This window comes from Rattus rattus, chromosome 2 (assembly GCF_011064425.1).
Source record: "Rattus rattus isolate New Zealand chromosome 2, Rrattus_CSIRO_v1, whole genome shotgun sequence".
NCBI lineage: Eukaryota > Metazoa > Chordata > Mammalia > Rodentia > Muridae > Rattus > Rattus rattus.
In genome coordinates, this window is record NC_046155.1 from 79,344,011 (window position 1) to 79,366,232 (window position 22,222).

The 22,222-nt window shown below is 48.3% G+C and overlaps 1 protein-coding gene across 2 annotated transcripts in view; it reads right to left on the reverse strand.

Moving 5' to 3' along the window:
- Prkcb (protein kinase C beta) overlaps positions 1 to 22,222 on the reverse strand; it is a 335,946-nt gene that overhangs the window by 123,609 nt on the left and 190,115 nt on the right. The window lies entirely within an intron of this gene.

The following is a 22,222-nucleotide window of genomic DNA, read 5'->3' on the forward strand; positions in this document are numbered from 1 at the left end:
AGTCCTTGTTAAAATAAAACAAAAAAATGGAGTCAGAGGCAACTTGAATGCCCCAAGATTTAGCAACTCTCATTCTCCTGAGTTCTGAGCCTACGTCACTGTGTGAGACTCATGAAACGTGTGGGTTCCATAACTGACTTCTCCTGAAAGTCTGGAAATTGGAAATGTGGGCAGTTTTATAACCCAATGCACCTAGTTTAGTGTTAACTGTTTTTGACACAAGTGCCCTGATAACTCAAGGGATCTACAATTCTCAGGGTCTCTCTATATCTATTCTGACCCCAGACTGTCACAGTTTGAGCACATAGGTCTCTCCTCAGCCTAGGAAGCATTTGAATTAGTGCCCACTGAGGTCTCAAGCTCAGTCTCCTTATACCCGGAAGTTCGCAGCAGTGAGGGCGATTCCCTGGCTGGGTCCTTCTAAGATGTAATGTTTGTCACTTTGGACATTGTAGAGCATGTGAGGCTAAATGGAGACAGAAGAGAAACTTGTCAGACCAGAGAACCCCTCCCCATGAACATCTGTTCCCCAGGCTAGCCCTGAGGGTCTTTCTGTATACTGATGGACATCTGTTCTGGGAATGTAGCAGGCAAAAAGTCAGCTTTGCTTCTTCCTGTTTAGAGACCGCCTCCCTCCTGTTCCCTGTTGAGGGAGAACAGGGACAAACAAGGCTTAATGCTTCCTCACTCACACCCTCAAGGCAAGAACCAAGATAAGGTACCCATGAGGCTCTGTCTTTGCCTAGGTCCTGAGTAGATGTAGCAAGCGGCCCCCAGCCCCTCTGCTGCGGTGGCAGATGACATGGCTCTGGGCGCTGCTTCGAATGTGATTATTTCTAAAGATGTGACATAAATACTAACATGGGGTCCCTGGAGCTGCAGAGTTGCTGCTTGGCAGCTTAATTTGGACATTCAATCAAAACTGTTCACAGTAGCTTTGCACAGCCCAAGCAGCAAAAGCCAGAAGCCATGCAGTCTGCTCACTGTGATCACTAAGTGATGGGTTTAATTTCCAGACGCTTGGGACAGAAGCCTCCCCAGCTCTGAGGAAGGCGGTCTGGCTCTCCTTCTCTGGAGAAACAGTGCATATTTTCTCATTTCTTCAATGGGCCCCTCATTTTGATAGAGGAGCCCTATCTACATTAACCACATCACTGAGTCATGGAACTCAAAGGATTTTTGAGAACCTGACAGCCACATGCTCAAGTCATGTTCCCCAGGCAGTCAGAGGAAAGAGCTGTCACAGGAAGATAAGTTTTCTGTTTCTTCTACTGTTGTACAGAGGCAATGGGGTAAGAAACAATCTGTTAGAAGGAGTCCCAGCAGAGAAATGTCTCCCTGTTATATACTGTCAAATATCCTCGGTAGCACAGAAGCCATGAAAAACAGGAAAATGTTCCTGGTGAACCCATCTATCATAAATGCCTGATGGAGTTGTAGTTAGATGCTGGTGCTGTGTGTGTGCATGGATCGATGGGTAAATGAACAGATGGATAGATGAGTGGGAAGACAGACCAGTGGCTGGGTGGCTGGGTGGATAGGTAGGTAGAGTGATAGATGTTTGCACAGACAAATGTTCATATGGATGGTTCGATGTTTACATGATGGATGGGTTGATAGTCGAATGGGTAGATGGATGGGAATGGGTTGAATGCATGGATGGATGGGTGGGTGATTGGATGGATGGGTGGTGGGATGAATGGGAAGTTGACTACATGGGCAAATAGATGGATAGGTAGATAGACAGACAGATGGGTAGATGAGTACAAGACAGAGATATGTGTGGATGATAAAGTAAAGAGCCCAGTCTAAGGGAAGTTGCTATTCATTCCCACTGTCTATTTTCTGAGCTGTTCGTATCCCAAAGCCATTCATGATAGCCCCTTTAGAGCTCTCCCCACACCACCCCTATTCTTTGCCACTAGACATACACACATACGCAGAGATACACATGTTTCATTCAAACGCACTTCCAAACCACGCATGCTAAGGGTTAAGATACCATCTGGCCATACGATGTCATCCTCGACATTGCAAGAGGATTCTGGGGGACCTCTGACATACCTAGGCATTTAGACACTGAGCTCTGGGGATGTCTGTGATGTGGGAGCATCCCAGGAAAACAGATGGGACTTTAAGAAACTCTACCCCAAGAAGGCCACAGCTACTTGCTATCTGCTGGAGAAAGACTGGTGGTGTTTTCTGGAAGAATGCCCAACTCTAACCAGACACTGATATAAATCTGATGCTCATCTCCAAGAGGCTCGCAGAGACGAAGTGCATCCTTGCACAGACCCCTCCCCCAATACCTCTGCCTGGCCAGCATGCTCAGAAGGAAAGGGATGCCCTGCAGAGCCTACCCACTTGAGATGCAAGCAAGCCCTAGAATGTTTCTTTCTTCAGAACACTGTGCCTCTATAACGTGGAAGGGCTTTAAATGATTTGTTTCCCCAATTCCTACTTTACTGGATTCTGTCACTTGTGCCCTAAGGCTCTTCCCGCCACCCGGGCCCTGCAGCTAGACATGAGTCATCTCTTCTTGCCTCAGGGAGAGACTTGTCAGGTGTGACTGAAGAACAAAGGCAGCAAATTCTTGACTTTTTGGTCCTCAAAGCTTCTGTCCCCCTCCTTCTTCCCCATCACAACTCAGAAGGTGAACTGCAGGGTGACAGGGAGCTGATGAACCCTTCTCTGCTCTGTGATATACCCCTCTGGTGCCCAAACTCTGACTTACACTCCCATGTAGCTCTGGTTTCCACGACAGCAGCTACAGGGCAGGGGGGCGTGTGGCTGGGTGGGGAAGGCGCCTGCCTGACAAATCTCTACGGTGAACAAGGCGTGGTGGTGCACACCCGCATTCCTAGCACCTAGGAGGGAGAGGCAAAGGTGGGGAGTTCAAGGCTGTCCTAACTACTGGAACAAGTTGGAGTCTAGCCTGGGAACATGTAAGTCTCAAAACAAAACAGCAGCAACAACAAAACAAAAATGAACATCCACAGCAAGTTCCCATGCACACCTTGCCCCAGTCCAAAACCCCAGGACTGGTCCCGGATTCTCAGCCGGGAAGAGGCTGGATCCAAACCTGACAGGGGCTGAGCTAGAACATACGGAAGAGACGTGTACTTTTCTATGTGTGATGAAAGATCCCCTCTCTCCCAGCCCACAGGCTGAGAAGTGTTTCTCCATCTATTGTCCACAGAGCAGCAGCAGGCTCTAAGGGAACAGATCCTCAGACTTCACCCTGAATCAAAGACTAAACTGAGCGGTCGTTACTGTAACACGACTTCCAGCTTACTCTGATGCCCCTGAGGTAGGAGAACCACTGCTTTTTGCCAGTGCTGTCTGACAGAACTTACTAGAAGAATGGAAATGTATGCTCTCCCTGTAGCAGCCCCTGGACAACGGCTGCTGAGGATGTGAAGTCTGGCTACTGTGTAGGAAGAACTGAATTTTTAAATTGTCATTTAATTCTCATTGATTCCTATTTAAATGGTCCCATGTGGCCGGTGGCTGCCATGTTGTACTGAGCAGCTGAAACACTTACGTCAGCCTCCTGCCTGACAGACCTACCTCAGTACCCTCTTCTTGCAGGTCAGCCTACGAGCTACAGACAAATTAATCTTCTCGGAGCATAGATCTTATCATGTCGTTCCTGCGCCTGAAACATTCTCAGTGACTCACCATCCCTTACTGAGTCGAAGTCCGTTTCCTTTTGTTCTTTTATATATATATATATATATATATATATATATATATATATATATATATATATATAAAAACTAAAAATGATTTATCTCAGAATATGATAGAAAAAAAAGTCAAAATAATTGCAATCCGTAACGATGACCAAGCTCCTGTAAAAGAATTGTACTGAGCGCCCTACATGAATCTTTTAACCCTCACCAAAACCTTACGGTCTGCATGTGGCTCTCTCCCCACTTCACTTATGTGAAGACTGGAGGTTGAACGATGCAGCCGACATCCCATAGCTGTCAACAGAAGAGCAGGACTGGAACCCAGGCCGGTGCTGGGGACGATGGCGAGCTCCACAGATTAAGAAAAGGACTTGGAGTTCAAGGAGAGCACCGTCTACTTAACCCAGTTTCAAACGCTGTAACAATTTAAAAGTGACGACATGACTATCTCTAAGACATCCCCCTCTCCAGGCAGGCTTTCGTGGGCCAGTTTTGGTGTTGAATGTGCCCTCTATTGGTTCGTAAGTGATCCCATTCCCAAGGAAGCAGCAGCTTCTAGGGCTCCATTAAACATGGGCACACTTGCTCTTCTGCCGAGAACAAGCAAAAGCTGTCATCGGATGTCTTCGACTCCTCCAGGGAAAGATCAACATATTTATCCCCAAAATAGCATATCTTCGCATCTCAGATGGTATATCTGGCACATCTTAAGGGAAGTCAGCAAATCATTCATCAAGGTGTTAAAAAAAATGATGGAGGACCTTTTCAGTATGATACAGACAGTTCAGGCAGGTGAGAGCCAGACAGGTGAGCAAGGAGAGGTAGCCATTAGCCTAGAAAAGATTCTGAGGAGGAGATGAAGTCTAAACCCAGCCTCTAGCCCAGAGTGTTGTGTGTGTGTGTTTGTGTGTGTGTGTGTGTGTTTTGTGTGTGTGTCCTGGAAAAGGAACAAACGAGTCATGGGGACAGAAGGTACTCATGCCGTTGGTTATTCAACAAGCGGTATAGACACAGTTTAAGCATCAGCCATATCAACGCGAGTGAGTTCTGCATAGAGACATGGTCTTTAAAAAATGAGGTCCCACGTAGTTTCGTTTTATTTATTATTCATTTTTGTAATGTGTGGTGCTGGGTTTTAGACCTCATGAGTGCTAGGTTAAGCCCTCTACCTCTGGGCTGCATTCCTAGCCTTAGTTTCACCATTAAAGCAGTGTCTAGAAGGCTGCTTAAGAACTGAGAGCAAACTGATCCTTGGGGAGAAGGTGATGAGGAGTAACCATGCTGAGTGTTCCGGTGGCCATGAGAGATTCTCCTCCACAGGGCTCAGACCTCGGGTCTTGACGCTCCTCTGTGGAAATTTGACTAGGTGGGACCTAGCTAGAGGAAGGAGGTCAAGGGGGTGGATCATTAGGAGTGTGTAACCCTGGCCTACTCCTTCACCTCCCCTGATCCCTGTTCCTTTTCCTTCCCCTCCCTCCTCTTCCTATCAGGAAGGGAAATAAGAGCTCTTCTGTCATGTGTCCCTACCACCATGATGTTCTGCCCAACTACATGGGACAAAGAAGCCACCATAGGGTGACCAATCTGAAGCTGTGAGCCAAACCCCTCTTTTTGAAAGGTGCCTGCCTCAAGTGTGGCTCACTGGTTTTAAGTTATTAACACGGCCTGGGTCATGTTGTGCAGGGATGGTGAATTAAGAAGCTCTGTGGAGGTCATAGGTGAACACAGTAAAAGTCCTAACACGGTCAGCTTTACTTCTGTGAACTTCACATCAACAAATACATTTTCAAAAAAGGAAAAAAAAAAAGAGGAAGAACTAGCAGTGCATGTGTACAAGTGTGTGTGTGTGTGTGTGTGTGTGTGTGTGTGTGTGTGTGCGCAACACTAAGCTGATCCAAATTGCAACCAGCCCACAGATAGCAGCATCTTCACAATGGTAAGGACCTTGGCAGAGATGCTGCAACAGGGCTTGAAAATACCCGTGACCTTTCCAGAATGTGCCCACTGCGATCAAACTGCGTCGTGATGCTGAGGGGCTGAAGCCGAAAAGAACAGAGCTGGTGAGGGGTGAGATGAGGCCTTGGCTGGAGCCACTACCATCCCACTCACTCTTCCCCCAGCCTGCTTACTGCTCATGAACCAGCAGCATTAACCAGGCCTCAGCACTGATCAGTCACCATCCTTCATGTTGAGCTCCCCCTAGAGGTCAGAATGTACCTGTCCTTTATCCAAAGGGCTCCCTCCTTGGTCCTTTGCCAGAAAACTCACTTAGCCTTCCTTTCTTGTCTCTGCTGCCATTTTCTCCCCAAGGCCCTTCTTGGCCTTACCTCACCCATCACCAACTCTGCTCCTTTCAGCCTCGGCATCTCAGCATACCCGAGGGGACATTCAGTTGTCATCTGGAGAAGAGACTGTGACACGTTTTGAAAGAAGCCTGACAAGGACTTTGGATTGAGTCTCAGTGATGCTACTTTCTAGCTGTGTGACTGTGGGGAATTTCTTAGTCTGTCTGGGTCTCAGTTTCTCCCTCTGTAGCACAAGAAGAGTAGCAATGTTACCTCATAGAATTGTACATGGGTGAGGGGTTTGCTTAAGGGCTAAGGTGAACACTAAATTATATGAATTATCCTGACTATGACCTATTATTGTTCTATTCTAAGTGCTTAGTAAAATCATTTGTATGTACTTTGTAAATGTTCAATAAATGGTTAAAGGTCATTAAATTCCCCAATTCCCTATAAGATTAAAACCTCATGTGAGCAGGATCTGTTTCTATGGTGACCACATCTTGGTACCCAGCCCTAGTATCAGCACCCAGCCCACTGCACATGGTCAGTGAATGAGCATCGAACTGATACCTGGCAGAATAACATTTTCCCTCAATCCACTTCAGTGCCTCAATGCCTGTGACAGGGAAGTCTCTTCTCTCATCCCCTAGGACACCTGGCATTTGCATCTGGTACAGAGCATACCCACTGAAATTATCCATCTACTTTCTGTGTAAGCCATGGTGACTCGACAGACCAGTGCAGTAAGGACCGGGCTGCTTGCTGAAGGACCAAATGAATGGCCATGAACCACGCCTCCTTCAGGGCATGTTCAAGGGACAGAGAAGATCCTAATGTGCAAAGAGAACCTGCAGGCACCATATCCGTTCTGCTAATGACCATGACAAGGACGGCACTTGCTGAGCAGTCTATGTGTACGTATTTTGGTGTGTTCCACATGCAGAGGTGTTCCTTATCCCCACTGTCCTTGATCTTCACAGCCACACTCCTTCACCTCTCTCTGGGAGGTCCGGCCAGTTTAGAGAAGCCAGTGTCCTGGCTGATTTAAAAACAGGATGTTCTGGGGCCATCTGCCTCCTTCGCCCCCGGACATGGGAGCTGGCATGAACTGTCCTCCTGGGCAGGTCTTCTGCATTTCAAGCAGTCTTGTCTGATCTCAAGCCACTCTCTTTACCAAATTCATAAAATGTGGTGGTGAGGCATGGAGACACTGAAGCCGGGGAGCCGAGGCTTCAAGAGACTCGCTGTCATTCAGTGGCTCTATGCCCCAAGTCACGTACTGTCTCGGTGACTCAGAACCCTCCTCCAGAAGAAGGGGCTTTATAATAAGAATGTTATCTCACTGGCACAGTGCAGTAATTAAGTGAATTCATACAGTCTTTGGCTTATAGTAAATTCAGTGTGTTCCATCTTGTGATTACTGGCTATTATTCTGCATTGGCAACCCATAATGCTTTCACAGAATGCTTGGTGTCCTTAACACACACACACACACACACACACACACACACACACACACACACACAAGTCAGAGTGCTCAGGTACATGACTGGGCCTGAAGGAAATAAGCATTCGTCACCACCCTTCTTGCAAAAAGCCAAGCGTTTGTCTTCACCTAGCAGTCACACTAGCAACAGCGAAAGCAAACCCAGTGTCAGAGTAACCTCCAAATTGAACAAATGCTCCAATTGGGAATTCACCTTCCAGTCTTTAACCCAATTAGCGCTCAATTTTACATAGTCATCAAACTCTAAGTCTGTTTCATATTTTATACATTTTCGTTTAACTTCATAACATTCCCACTAAGGACAACGCTGAAAACCAGACAAACAGCAAACATGGCTGACAAGCTGCAGTGAGGAGAACCCTGGAGGAGGGAGGAGCCCAGCATTGTCAGGCCTGAGGTTCCGTCTGGGGCAGAAGCTGATCCTGGGCACAGGGCAAAAGGCCAAGCAGCTTCTAAGGGGCAGAAACATCACAGAACTTCAGACGCGCTCTTCAGACTCATCTTGGATAAGAGCTTCCAGGAAAGCGGAGCCTGACATGCCAAGATTCTAGAGAAGAGAAGAACAGAAAGGAAGGCCAGTGCAGGGCTTTGCCAATTAACTTACAAAGTCTGAGACACCAAGGTGAAATCAGCTCAGGGTTCTTGGAAGTTTCACGGTCCTGGGTAAACAGAAATTGGAGCTCCAGACCTGAGGCAGGAAAGGGCAGGACTGAGGACATCTTTAATCCCTGACAGGCAGGGCAATGCTGGAGTAGATAGTGAGGAGTGGAGACATCCACCCTTCTCTAATTTAACAAGGAGGGATGGGGTGGGGTGAGACATACAAAGAAAAGCTCCAAACAGAACACGCCAGAAGACCAGAGGAAAAGAGGAGAGAACAGAACAGACTCCCAGCTGTGATTTAGATCACCCACACTACTGACAACCGGAGGAATTTCACCAGACGGCCACAGACTATAGAAAAGAAACGAATGGGAACTTTAGAATTAAAAATTACAGTAATTCCCAAATCGAAGGACATTGTACAACAGACCTGACGAAGATTTCCCAAAACCTTTCAAGGTCACAAAACAAAAAAAAAACAAAGGACACCATAAACTGGCATGAGCAGGTCTCAGAGGCCAGGAGACAAAGGGGGCAAGGACAGCAGAGCAGAACTCTGTTGCAAAAGCAGAGTGGAGACATAACTTACTGGTGGAGTACTTGTTCGGCATGCATACAGACTAGGCTCGATCCGGAACACTTCTTTTGTTTTTTTTTTTTAAGTATCTTGGCTTTTAGGGATGTACTATAGTAATGAGAGGCAACAACAGCGGCAAAGAAAGGACAGGTACAAGGAATTCCACACGACTGGTGACATTTCTAAAGTCTATAGCCACTCAAGTGTAAACGTTTGTTAAAGTACAATAAAGGTAGAATTGCAAAGTATGGGTTTAGCAGCAGGTTGGAGGCTGTGGAAAACAAATGAGCAAGCTGAGAGGAGGCAGGAATAGTCAGTCGGAAGCACGGGAAGCAGAAGCCCAGTCAGTCAGAAGCACAGGAGTGAGCAGTCAGTCGGAAGCACAGGAGTGAGCAGTCAGTCAGAAGCACAGGAGTGAGCAGTCAGTCAGAAGCACGGGAGTGAGGAGCCCAGTCAGTCAGAAGCACAGGAGAGAGGAGCCCAGCCAGTAAGAAGCACAGGAGTGAGCAGCACAGTCAGGAAGCACAGGAAGGAGCACAGGGGTCAGAAGCACGGGGAGGAGCAGTCAGTCGGAAGCACAGGAGCAGTCAGTCGGAAGCACAGGAGTGAGGAGCACAGTCAGTCAGAAGCACAGGAGTGAGGAGCACAGTCAGTCAGAAGCACAGGAGTGAGGAGCCCAGTCAGTCAGAAGCACAGGAGTGAGGAGCACAGTCAGTCAGAAGCACAGGAGTGAGGAGCACAGTCAGTCAGAAGCACAGGAGTGAGGAGCACAGTCAGTCAGAAGCACAGGAGTGAGCAGTCAGTCAGAAGCAGGAGTGGGGAGCAGTCAGAAGCACAGGAGTGAGGAGCTGAGTCAATGGAAGCACAGGGAGGAGTAGTCAGTTTGGGAAGCACAGGAGTGAGGAGCACAGTCAGTCAGGCACAGGAGGAGGAGCACAGTCAGTCGAAGCACAGGGGAGTGAGGAGCACAGTCAGTCAGAAGCACAGGAGTGAGCAGTCAGTCGGAAGCACAGGAAGGAGCCCAGTCAGGACAGGAGTGAGGGAGCACAGTCAGTCAGAAGCACAGGAGGAGTGAGCAGTCAGTGAAGCAAGTGAGGAGCAGGAGCACAGGGTGAGGAGCCCAGTCAAGCACAGGAGTGAGGAGCACAGTCAGTCAGAAGCACGGGAGTGAGGAGCAGTCAGTCGGAAGCACAGGAGTGAGGAGCCCAGTCAGTCAGAAGCACAGGAGTGAGGAGCCCAGTCAGTCGGAAGCACAGGAGTGAGGAGCCAGGCAGTCGGAGTCAGTCAGTCGGAAGCACAGGAGTGAGGAGCCCAGTCAGTCAGAAGCACAGGAGTGAGGAGCACAGTCAGTCAGAAGCACAGGAGTGAGGAGCACAGTCAGTCAGAAGCACAGGAGTGAGGAGCACAGTCAGTCGGAGGCACAGGAGTGAGGAGCACAGTCAGTCGGAAGCACAGGAGTGAGGAGCACAGTCAGTCAGAAGCACAGGAGTGAGGAGCACAGTCAGTCAGAAGCACAGGAGTGAGGAGCACAGTCAGTCGGAAGCACAGGAGTGAGCAGTCAGTCAGAAGCACAGGAGTGAGGAGCACAGTCAGTCAGAAGCACAGGAGTGAGGAGCACAGTCAGTCAGAAGCACAGGAGTGAGGTCAGTCGGTCAGAAGCACAGGAGTGAGGAGCCCAGTCAGTCAGAAGCACAGGAGTGAGGAGCACAGTCAGACAGAAGCACAGGAGTGAGGAGCACAGTCAGTCAGAAGCACAGGAGTGAGGAGCACAGTCAGTCAGAAGCACAGGAGTGAGCAGTCAGTCGGAAGCACAGTCAGTCGGAAGCACAGGAGTGAGGAGCACAGTCAGTCAGAAGCACAGGAGTGAGGAGCACAGTCAGACAGAAGCACAGTCAGTCAGAAGCACAGGAGTGAGGAGCACAGTCAGTCAGAAGCACAGGAGTGAGGAGCCCAGTCAGTCAGAAGCACAGGAGTGAGCAGTCAGTCGGAAGCACAGGAGTGAGGAGCACAGTCAGTCAGAAGCACAGGAGTGAGCAGTCAGTCGGAAGCACAGGAGTGAGGAGCACAGTCAGTCAGAAGCACAGGAGTGAGGAGCACAGTCAGTCAGAAGCACAGGAGTGAGGAGCACAGTCAGTCAGGCACAGGAAGCAGTCAGGGAAGCACAGGAGTGAGGAGCAGTCAGTCAGAAGCACAGGAGGAGAAGTCAGTCGCACAGGAGTGTCAGGGAAGCACAGGGAGTGAGGAGTCAGTCCAGGAGGAGGAGGCACAGTCAGTCAGAAGCACAGGAGTGAGGAGCAGCCAGTCAGTCGGAAGGGAGTGAGGGAGCACAGTCAGTCAGAAGCACAGGAGTGAGGAGCACAGTCAGTCAGAAGCACAGGAGTGAGCAGTCAGTCAGAAGCACAGGAGTGAGGAGCCCAGTCAGTCGGAAGCACAGGAGTGAGGAGCCCAGTCAGTCGGAAGCACAGGAGTGAGGAGCCCAGTCAGTCGGAAGCACGGGAGTGAGGAGCCCAGTCAGTCGGAAGCACAGGAGTGAGGAGCCAGTCAGTCAGAAGCACAGGAGTGAGGAGCCCAGTCAGTCAGAAGCACAGGAGTGAGGAGCACAGTCAGTCAGAAGCACAGGAGTGAGGAGCACAGTCAGTCAGAAGCACAGGAGTGGGCAGTCAATGGAAGCACAGGAGTGAGGGAGCCAGTCAGTCAGAAGCACAGGAGGAAGCACAGGGAGGAGTGAGGAGCCCAGTCAGTCGGAAGCACAGGAGTGAGGGAGCCCAGTCAGTCGAAGCACAGGGGGAGGAGCACAGTCAGTGGGAAGCACAGGAGGAGTGAGGAGCACAGTCAGTCAGCACAGGTAGGGAGCAGTCAGTCAGAAGCACAGGAGTGAGCAGTCACAAGCACAGGGTGAGGAGCACAGTCAGTCGGAAGCACAGGAGTGAGGAGCACAGTCAGTCGGAAGCACAGGAGTGAGGAGCACAGTCAGTCAGAAGCACAGGAGTGAGGAGCCCAGTCAGTCACAGTCAAGAAGCACAGGAGTGAGGAGCAGTCAGTGGAAGCACAGGAGTGAGGGAGCACAGGAGTCAGGAGCACAGTCGGAAGCACAGGAGTGAGCAGTCAGGCGGAAGCACAGGAGTGAGGAGCGCAGTCAGTCAGAAGCACAGGAGTGAGGAGCACAGTCAGTCAGAAGCACAGGAGTGAGGAGCACAGTCAGTCAGAAGCACAGGAGTGAGGAGCACAGTCAGTCGGAAGCACAGGAGTGAGGAGCACAGTCAGTCAGAAGCACAGGAGTGAGGAGCCCAGTCAGTCAGAAGCACAGGAGTGAGGAGCACAGTCAGTCAGAAGCACAGGAGTGAGGAGCAGTCAGTCGGAAGCACAGGAGTGAGGAGCCCAGTCAGTCAGAAGCACAGGAGTGAGGAGCCCAGTCAGTCAGAAGCACAGGAGTGAGGGAGCACAGTCAGTCGGGCACAGGAGTGAGCAGGAGTGAGGGAGCACAGTCAGTCAGAAGCACAGGAGTGAGCAGTCAGTCGGAAGCACAGGAGTGAGGAGCAGTCACAGTGAGGAGCAGTCAGAGAAGCACAGGAGTGAGCAGTCAGTCGGAAGCACAGGAGTGAGGAGCCCAGTCAGTCAGAAGCACAGGAGTGAGGAGCCCAGTCAGTCAGAAGCACAGGAGTGAGCAGTCAGTCAAACACGGAAGCACAGGAAGCACAGGGTGAGGAGCAGTCAGTCAGAAGCACAGGAGTGAGGAGCCCAGTCAGTCAGAAGCACGGGAGTGAGCAGTCAGTCGGAAGCACGGGAGTGAGCAGTCAGTCAGAAGCACGGGAGTGAGGAGCCCAGTCAGTCAGAAGCACAGGAGTGAGCAGTCAGTCAGAAGCACAGGAGTGAGAAGCACAGGAGAGAGGAGCCCAGTCAGTCAGAAGCACAGGGAGTGAGGAGCCCAGTCAGTCAGAAGCACAGGAGTGAGCAGTCAGAAGCACAGGAGGAGGAGCACAGGGAGTGAGGAGTGAGGAGCACAGTCAGTTGGAAGCACAGGAGGAGCAGTCAGTCAGAGCACAGGAGGAGGAGCACAGGCACAGGGAGTGAGGGAGCCCAGTCAGTCAGAAGCACAGGGGAGTCAGAGGAGCCCAGGAGTCAGTCAGAAGCACAGGAGTGAGGAGCCCAGTCAGTCAGAAGCACAGGAGTGAGCAGTCAGTCGGAAGCACAGGAATGAGGAGCCCAGTCAGTCAGAAGTTTGGAAACAAAAAGGATGGAAAGTGGAAGTGTCCGAGACAAATGAGGAGCAGTGAGAACATCTCACATGGGACTGTCAAAGCCCAGAACAGAAAAGAGAAAAAAAATTAAAACAGAACAGACAAGAGCCGTTCAATATGATATCGAATTAAGAGTTAAGGGGTGTATAATCACCAGGCAGAATAAACACACACACAGACACACAGGCACACACACCATACATACACATACACACACATATACGCATACAGACAACACACCACACATACCACATATACACACATACATTCCCCCCCACATTCACATATACACTCCACATCACAACACACACACACACACACACACACACACACACACACACCACAAACATAACAATCAAGCTGTTGAAGACCAAAGACTAAAAGAAAGCCCCAAAGCCAGATTAAGGACAGACACATGCCCTTCCAGGAGTCAATAATGAGGCTGTCTTGACATCAGCAGTGGTGGGGAAGCAGCGGGGTCACATCTTTTAAATGATGAAAGAAATGATGGACAATTCAAATTCTACATCCAGCAAAAGCATTTTTCCTAAAAGTAAATATGAAGCAAAAAATATTTTAAAATTTATTTTCAGCAAGGCCAAAGTAAAATAAAATTTCCTGGGTCAAAAGGAAAATGAAAATGCAGAAGTATATAAAGAGAAAAACAGGAAGGCTCAGTCTATCGGTCAAAACAAAGGTGTGTCAGATAGGGCACTGATCACCTGCAGCTTAAACAGGAAGTCGAGATGAATGAGAAGGGAACTAAAACATGATGTAGGAGCCTAGGACTATTGAAAATGATAGTGGGTACTAATACACAAGGACTCTGAGAAGACAAGGCTGCATACCGAAATCTCAAGACTGAAAAAGGCCACGGTGTCCTTATGTTGCACAGACTTTAAGACAAAGTAGATTTAAAGACAAGAATCCTAAGGAGAGAGACACACATTTGAAGAACTGAGAGACAGTTCAGGATAAAGCCTTGTTGCCCACAAGGTTTGAGTATCCAGAATCTGTGTGAGTGGCAATAGGTGTGACTCCTGGAATCTCAACCTTGGCAGGCAGATGAGAGACGCCGAGAGCAAGCTAACTAACAAGTCTCACCACTTCGGCAAGCTCTGGGCTTGACTGAGAGACCCTATCTCTGAATAAGACGGAGGAGAGCCGGAGGCTGAGTTCATCTTCCACCTGCTCACACACCTACCCATGTGTGAGCCCACACGAGAAAATGGAAAAGGGGGGGCCGAAAGTCATAAAAAGACCGTTCCACCAAAGAGATATGACAATTACAGTTTATAATAACAACACTGCTTCAAAATACATGAAGTGAAGTTTGAAATCAAAAAAATTGAGATCAAACTAACACCTAAACACACTTTTTTTTTTTTCTTTTTTCTTTTCTTTTTTTTTTTTTTTTTGGAGCTGGGATCAACCCAGGGCCTTCGCTTGCTAAAGCTCTACCACTGAGCAAATCCCCAACCCCCTAAACACACTTTAAAAAATATTTTTAAGTGTGCGTGAGTGTGTGTGTGTGTGTGTGTGTGTGTGTGTGTGTGTGTGTGTGTGTGTTTGTGTGTGTTTTGTGGATTGCCCTGGTGCTGTTTATATTTTGATGCTAATTCTGCTTCCCAAAGAGGGGCTGTATCTACAAGGAATGGATCACATACTCAGGTGACTTCATGCGAACTTTCTCCCCATTTTAATTGTAAAATAAAGGCTAGAGCCAATGATTGGGTGGTGGAAGGGAAAGGTAGAGCTGAAAGAGAGAGGGAGAGAAAGGAGAAGGGGAAACAAGGAGAGGAAGGAGAGAGAGGAAGACAGAAGAGGAGGTGGAAGGAAAATGGAGCAGAAGCCAGTGGCTCTTGACCACTAAAGGATCTCTCCAGAGTTGAGCACCTCTTTTAATAACAGAACATGCAAACAAAATAACAACAAATGAAGGACACGTGGCAATACCTCAACAAAGGAAATCCATGGGGAGTGCAACAGTAACTACACAAATGCATACTCTGCAAACCCTCAAAGAAATCTGGTGTACTCTCTGACTGTGGTGTAAAAAAAGGGAAAAATCATTAACAGTAGCAAAATATTAACTATCTGCAAGTGTTGGAAAATTAAACATATACTTTAAAGTAAGCCATCAGAAAAAGATTATCTAGTGAACATTCAAAAATGCTTCAGTTCTGTAAAAGTCAAACAAAGTTGTACTTAAAGGGGAATGTGTAGCCTTAATTTATAGGATGAAAACGAATGTTTCCCTTATCCCTCTCCCTTTCCCTCCTCCTCTCCCGCTATCCTCTCCCTCCTCCCATCCCAAAGGTTAAGGGAAACCACAATACATTGAACCCAAGTGCACTTTTCCATTTTGCTACATGATTCCCCTCTAGTCTCCCTTTCTCCATCCTTCCCCACTATTGCTCACCTGTGTGCCCAGCTCACCTTGACCATTTGCTGTTTGCCTTCCTTGCCTTGCTCTTTTCCCAGCCAACCAAAACAAAGTAGTTCGGAGGGATCCTTTTACAAACCTGGAACCACCACTTTGCCTTGCTTTACAAACATGACCCACCCACTACTCCCTGGCAATTTATCTTGCATATTTCTCAGTCAGTTGGGAACTGATTCTTTTGGGCACATTAGGCCCCAGCATGCGCAGACCACAGCTCATGCAGCCATTCATCCCTCTAATAAAAACATTCAGCAACTTATTAGCATTTGCTCACCACAGAAATGATGCCATGAATAGCTTTGAGTGTGTTGGAGTCTTTCCCTGGATTGAACCCAGACAGTGGGAAATCCCATACCCTAGGCTAAAGTTCTCCAATATTCTACCAGCCACAATGGCATTCCTCCTGGCCCCCACTGTCCTTTCCACAGGCCTGCCTGTGCAATCATCCACTTCCTCCTGCAAATGCCATCCTTTCCCCATTGGAAGAAACTAGAACTAACAGAAATGGAGCAGGAAAAAAACTTGATCCAGATGGCGTTGCTCTTCATGGGGTACTGAGTTAAAGGCATTAGCAATGGATGAGACCCCAAGCCTTATGGCACTCAGATGCTGCCACCCCTCCTAGCCTTGAAGGACCTGAAGAACTAATGCCACATATGCCAAGAAAGATCTGTGCTACGGAGAAGGAACCTCTGACACAACCAAGAACAGAGGCTTTGGGGCAGAAAGGCCTCATGCCCTGTCTTCTACCATCCTCTCACCTCTTGACCATGGCTTAATGCATGAACTCAACCAGAGAGCCAATGAGCAAGGGGCCCATGAGATGTCCTCTCTGGGCTCAGTGTCCTGAGACAGTAGATAGTGAATGAGGGTGAGGGTGCGGGTTCTGAAAGGCCAGCAAAGATATACATGGATGCTGACTGGTAAGAACATCAGCTGGGCAAGGAGTTATGAAATATAATTGCAGCACTCAGCAGGCTGAGGCAGGAGGATCGTGAGTTCCAGACCAGCCTGGGCTACATAGCGAAACTCTGTCCCCCCCAAAAATTTCATTCAGAGCATAGTGAAAGACCAGCGATGTAGCCCCCATATGGAGCAGTCTCCTTGTCTCCTTGGCTGCCAGAGCAATGGAAGGAGTGGAGGGGAGAGAAGGGAGGCAGACTATGGCCGCACACGGTGAACTAAGGTTAGTTACACAGTGGGTTCTTAGCTTGGTGGATGAGGTCAACACCTTTGGTTTATTTCCTGTGAAATAAGATTACTTGGTGCTTCCCCTGCCTACTTGCTCCCTCCATGTAGTTGAGAACATGACCTGCCCATGAAAGAACCTGCCATTTGTGACCCCTGTGGGGGTTGAACGACCCTGTCACAGAAGTCACCTATCAGGTATCCTGCATATCAAATATTTACAATAGGACTCATAACAGCAGCAAAATTACAGTTTTGAAGTAGCAACAAAATAGTCTTAGGGTTGGAGGTCACCACATACACGAGGAACTGTATCACAGGGTCGTAGCAGTGGGAAGACTGAGAACCACTGCTCTGGACTGTCTTGTGGCCTGACTTAGCAACTGGAACATCAGCCAATGCGGCACAAACTTAAAGTTGCTTGAGAGGGGTGAAAATAACTCACTAGGTAGCAAGCATGATAGCCCAAGTTTCAATCCCCAGCACCCATGTAAGAAGCCAGGCTTGTGGCTGTACGCCTGTTACTCCAGCATTGGCAGACAGAAGTGGGCTTTTCCCAAAGCTTGCTGACCAGACAGCCTAACCAAAAAGGTGAGCTTCTGGTTCAGTCAGACAGCCCATGCCAAAGAGATAGGAGGAGGGATGATAAAGGAATGTATCTAGCATCCTGACTTCCACAAGAACACACACTGCCATATGTATATACATGACCTCCTCTCTCTCTCTCTCTCTCTCTCTCTCTCTCTCTCTCTCACACACACACACACACACACACACACACACACACACACACACACACACACACACAGTATGTTTGAAGCAGGGAACCATGGTTTGGATCAATATATTTTCTGGTTTTGGTCGGAGGAGGCTCATGACCAGAAAGCATCACATGAGCAAGCTAGAGATAGCCTGCTAGCTTCCGTAACGGTAATGCTTGTCACCCCAACCTCCACTGAACTATCAGCCCTGACAGTGGAGACATTCCCCAACCATCCAACACCAAACAACACAGACTAGCTCTTGACCCTCCAGCAATAGACCCACAAAATTGAAGGAAAGAGTGCTTGCCATTTTAAGTCGACTTTATCTGGGATGATTTGTTATGCAGCAAACGCTTGCCGATGCAACTAGTAAGAAGAGCCTAGCAGTGTGCCTTCTCAGTAACAGTACCACAGTGGTCAGCACATGTGCATCGTGGATAGTGACGCTAGAGGGGGGACCATGAGGCAAAGATGAGCAGGCCACTCTACTTCCTGTGTCGGCACCTCAGGTGAGCTTTGAAGGTTGGGTTTTTGTTTTCTTTGTTTGTTTGTTTGGTTGGTTTTAGTTTTGTTGTTGTTTTTGGAGGGATGAGAGAGAGAGAGAGAGAGAGAGAGAGAGAGAGAGAGAGAGAGAGAGAGAGAGAGAATGAATCTAACTGTTTAGATTGCTTTGTCCCTTCCAGCTTTCTTTTCTCTTTTAACAAATTGCCCTGTGTAGAGACTCCTTTTCTATTTTCCCTCCTGGGAAGTTATTTATTTTTTATGGGCTTCTTTTGGGAAATAAAAATCAATTTTGAAATGCAAGTGATACATTTTACTCCCCTATAATGAAAGCTAGAAAATTAAAGGCCCCAAGGAACAACCTCCCTCTACTAAAATGATGGAGAGTGCAGCCCCAATGTTCCTGGGTGAGCATTTTATAAATTGTGGCCAGTCTTCGCTGATGGAAACCTGGAAATCGCTAGTGAAGGGCGGGGCTGTTGCCAAGAGTGGTTGTATGCCAGGTGGGCCTGGGTGGGCTCGGATAGGCTCTCACACCCATAGAAAGGCATTTTCAGATCATCTGCTCTGTAATTCACAACTCTGGAAAAGTCTACGTTCACAGGGGCTCTCCTGGGTGCAGTTCTGACACCTGTTCACTTACATACTAAAGAAATAATTAATGACATCTATTACGTGTCTAGACTGACTGATAGAAGACAGACAAGTGGTACCTTCCTAAAGCTCACTGTTTAGGTAAAAGCTGTAAACACCACACAAGACCTCTTAAGCTAAGCTCAATGACAATATACTCCAATGGGGTGATTTGTATGTCTGTCTGGAGAATCACGGCGCGCCCTGGAGAATAGTTCTGCAAGGAACAGGGCAAACAGTGAAAGCCAGAGACGTTGAAGTGTGATCAATTGCAACATGGTCCCACTTGATCTTCGACAGAGGTGCACCCCTGGGAAAGCCTTTCTGAGTCTCCTCCCATGGAGACAGAGAACGGGTTGCTTGGTGCACCCGCATCCCCCTGGACAAATCATGGTGGCTGCGCTCCCCTTGAGAGACAGCATAACCATTCAAACTGTAGCTTCTTCCAGGGTGGCTGTGTCTGGTCACAGTCAGCACTCAGAAGTTTGTGCCCTGAGTGACTCACTTCTGCAAACAGCATTCATTGCATGGGGAGCCTGCTAATTGTGCCAGGTGCCATACAAATGCAAGTTCATATTCTAAGTAGGATTTTGCCTTAGGATAAGGATCAGTGTGGTCACTGGGGCTTTTCTAAATGGTGCGTATAAAGGTTTAATAAGACAGGGCCAACATAAGCTGAGGTACAAGCACAGGTGCACATCAAATAAATAATCAAATGTAATTTAAAATTGTTTAATGTTTTGTTTTTTGTTTTTGCTTTTGTTTTGTGGACACCAGGACTGCAAGATGTCTCATGCCACTAAAGGAGAAGAAGCTCATGGAGGCTAAACCTGAAGAGCTACCGAGGTGGACACTGATGTGGGATTTTGCCCCCAGTGGGATCGCAGGAGCCTTTCAGAGAGGTTATGATGTCAGCGTTCGGAAAGGCAGCATCTCTGGGATTAACTCGGTGCTGGCAGCCTATGTGATTTTCAGCTACTGCATTTCTCACAAGGAACTCAAACACCAGCAAGCTCCGCTGAAGACAAATGGCCGTGGAGGGCACTTCACAGCTGAGCATAACCATCTGCCCCGCTCCGATCCATGAATCCAACCACAGCCGAGCCCTCTTCATGCCCTGACTGATAACTAGTGTCCAATAAAAGGCGACCAACTAGTTTGTGTAAATAAACATTTTTAAAAGAGTTTGAAGGGATGGATAAACAGTTCTACCGTTAAAAGCAAACACTGCTCTTGCGGGCAATCTGGGTTCAATTCCCAGCATCCACGTGGTGGTCCATGACCACCGGGAACCCCAGTTCTGTAGAATCCACCTCTCTCTTCTGGTCTTTGGGTTCATGTATTACTGTGATCCACATAAACACACGTGCATGCGTGCACGCACATGCGCGCACACACACACACACACCACCACCACCACCACCAACAACAACAACAACTATAAAAGGCATTTGGCTAAGAGGTCCCTAACTAAAACCTCATTGTGTTTCCAGTGCTGTGTTCCTGGATCAGTGGATTCCCTCTTCTTCAGCAAGCTTCTGTGAGATGTGTGAGGGAATAGGGACACTGGTGGACTAACTAACCTTCCATAACTAACCTTCCAAAAGTCCCACAGAATGTGACAGGGCTGGAATTTGAAGGCCATTCAACCTGGCAGCAAAGCCTTTGGTCCCCTCCTTTCTTCCTCACACTTCAAGCCCTGCCATAATGCCGTTCTTCCTTCCACTCTCAGAGCAACCTGCTCAAGTTCCTCCATGCACAACCTTCCCTAGACTTCTGCATGGATCCTCTCAGCTCTCTTTCCACAGCGGCATCTCTGGACCCATAGCTCCACCCTCCCTCACGTGCATCATCACGTGTGTGACCCCAAAGATCTCAGTCTCCCTCTGTACCAAAGCAAAAACCCCATCCTTTCCCTTGAGTGAGCTCCTCGATCTTTTTTCCTGATTGGGTATCGTGTTCACCACCCACACATCTCCCTGAGCCAGGAATCTCAGGTGATCCTTCACCTCTCTGTCTCTCTCCTGGTCCTATAGATCGATTTATTCTCATCCTTCCATTTCTGCTGTCATTGCCTTAATTCAAGTTTGCTCCATCTCATCCATCCTACTGAGATCAATAGTTCCTTGATGGGTCTCTAAATCTCCTGTCTCTTGAATGCCCAATCCTTCTTTTTAATTGCCACCCATGGTATCTAGATCAGGCCATTACCATCTCCGGGGGCTCACCGATGCCTGCACAATGTCTAGAATCCCCAGGAAGTCTGAGATCTACCATCCATCAGCTTTCGCTGCTACTCTACGGTCCAAACAATACCAGAAACCCAGTGCACCTGTGTGCCCCTGGGCTTTCTTCATTCAGCCCGACAACCCACCTGTTCCATCAACTGAATCATGTATCGAGCAAACACTTATTGTACAGCTGTCCGTATCAGTTATATATTACACTCATGTATGTGGATGTTAAAAAAATTAGTGAGAATCTTGTCCTCTATCCCACAGAGAACAGCAAGCAAGAAGCGCAATAAAAAACTGATCCAGGCAAACAGGCCACCAGCAGAGATTGATCGGGGAGAGTTTCTCTAGACTGTCCTGGGGTTTCTTTGAGAGGATGACATTTAGCCTCAACACACAGACAGCAAATAGTAGATGATGGGGCATTGGGGAGGGGAGGCAGTGACTACAGCTGACTATGTTTGCATGAAGTGCACGAAGCTCTGGCTGCACCGGCATGAGGGCCTGAGTTCAGATCCCTAGAGCAGAGTCCGTGTATATCTGCTATCCCAGATGGGAGACACAAATCCCCAGAAGCTTGTAGGACAGCCAGCCTGGCACTCTCAGTGGCAAACAAGAGACCCTGTTTCAAATAAAATAGAAGGCAATATCTTATGCCTGAGGCTGCCCTTCAGATGCATTCTCTCTCTCTCTCTCTCTCTCTCTCTCTCTGTGTGTGTGTGTGTGTGTGTGTGTGTGTCTGTGTGTGTGTGTGTGTGTGTGTGTGTTTTAAAAGGGGAAGAGCAGCTGCAGCAGACACAGAGAATGGGTTTGAGGACTTGGGACTTCAGTTGAAAGACTGAGAAGTCTTGGAATAGGTGAAGCAGGGGAGTAGCGATGTGGTCTGATTTACATTTTAGAACGAGCCCTCCGGCTGGGTAGGAAGAATGGATTTCAGAAGGCAGAAGCCCATGAAAGTTTCCATTCATCTTTCAAAGTATAAAAGAGACAAAGCAGCTCACGGAGTCCCAGCAAGGGGCAGGCAGGCTTCCCGCCAGTGTAAGTTCCTCCCCATCCACATTCCAGCAATGTCCCTGACTTCTGGGGGCCTTTCATGGCCCTAAGGTTAGAAGTGGCCTCTCCCATGTTACTGGCATCCTCATGCCCCTAGCGTGCTCTCTCAGCAGGTTTGTGAACCAGTGTGTGGAGAGTTGTACTCGTGCCATGAACCATTATGGTGTGGGGGAAGAGCCTCCCTCACTGGAAGGATCTGAAAAACAACCGAATGAATGAAACCAGAAGGGAGATCTGCATTCTCAGGAAAGCTGGACATGATCAACATAGGATAGAAGTCAACCACACATACACGTATATTTAACTCAAGCCCCTCTGACTCCAGTGTATGAAGAGTTTGGGTTCATGAATTTGCCTCTCTGAGGTTGCATAATTTCCTTTTGTTAAACTGGAAAAGCCATAGACATGGATAGGAATTACCTCATAGGTCACCATGGGGTTCTAAAAAAGCCAAGAAGCTCTAGCAGTTCTTCCTGTTACCAAAAGTGAGCTGAC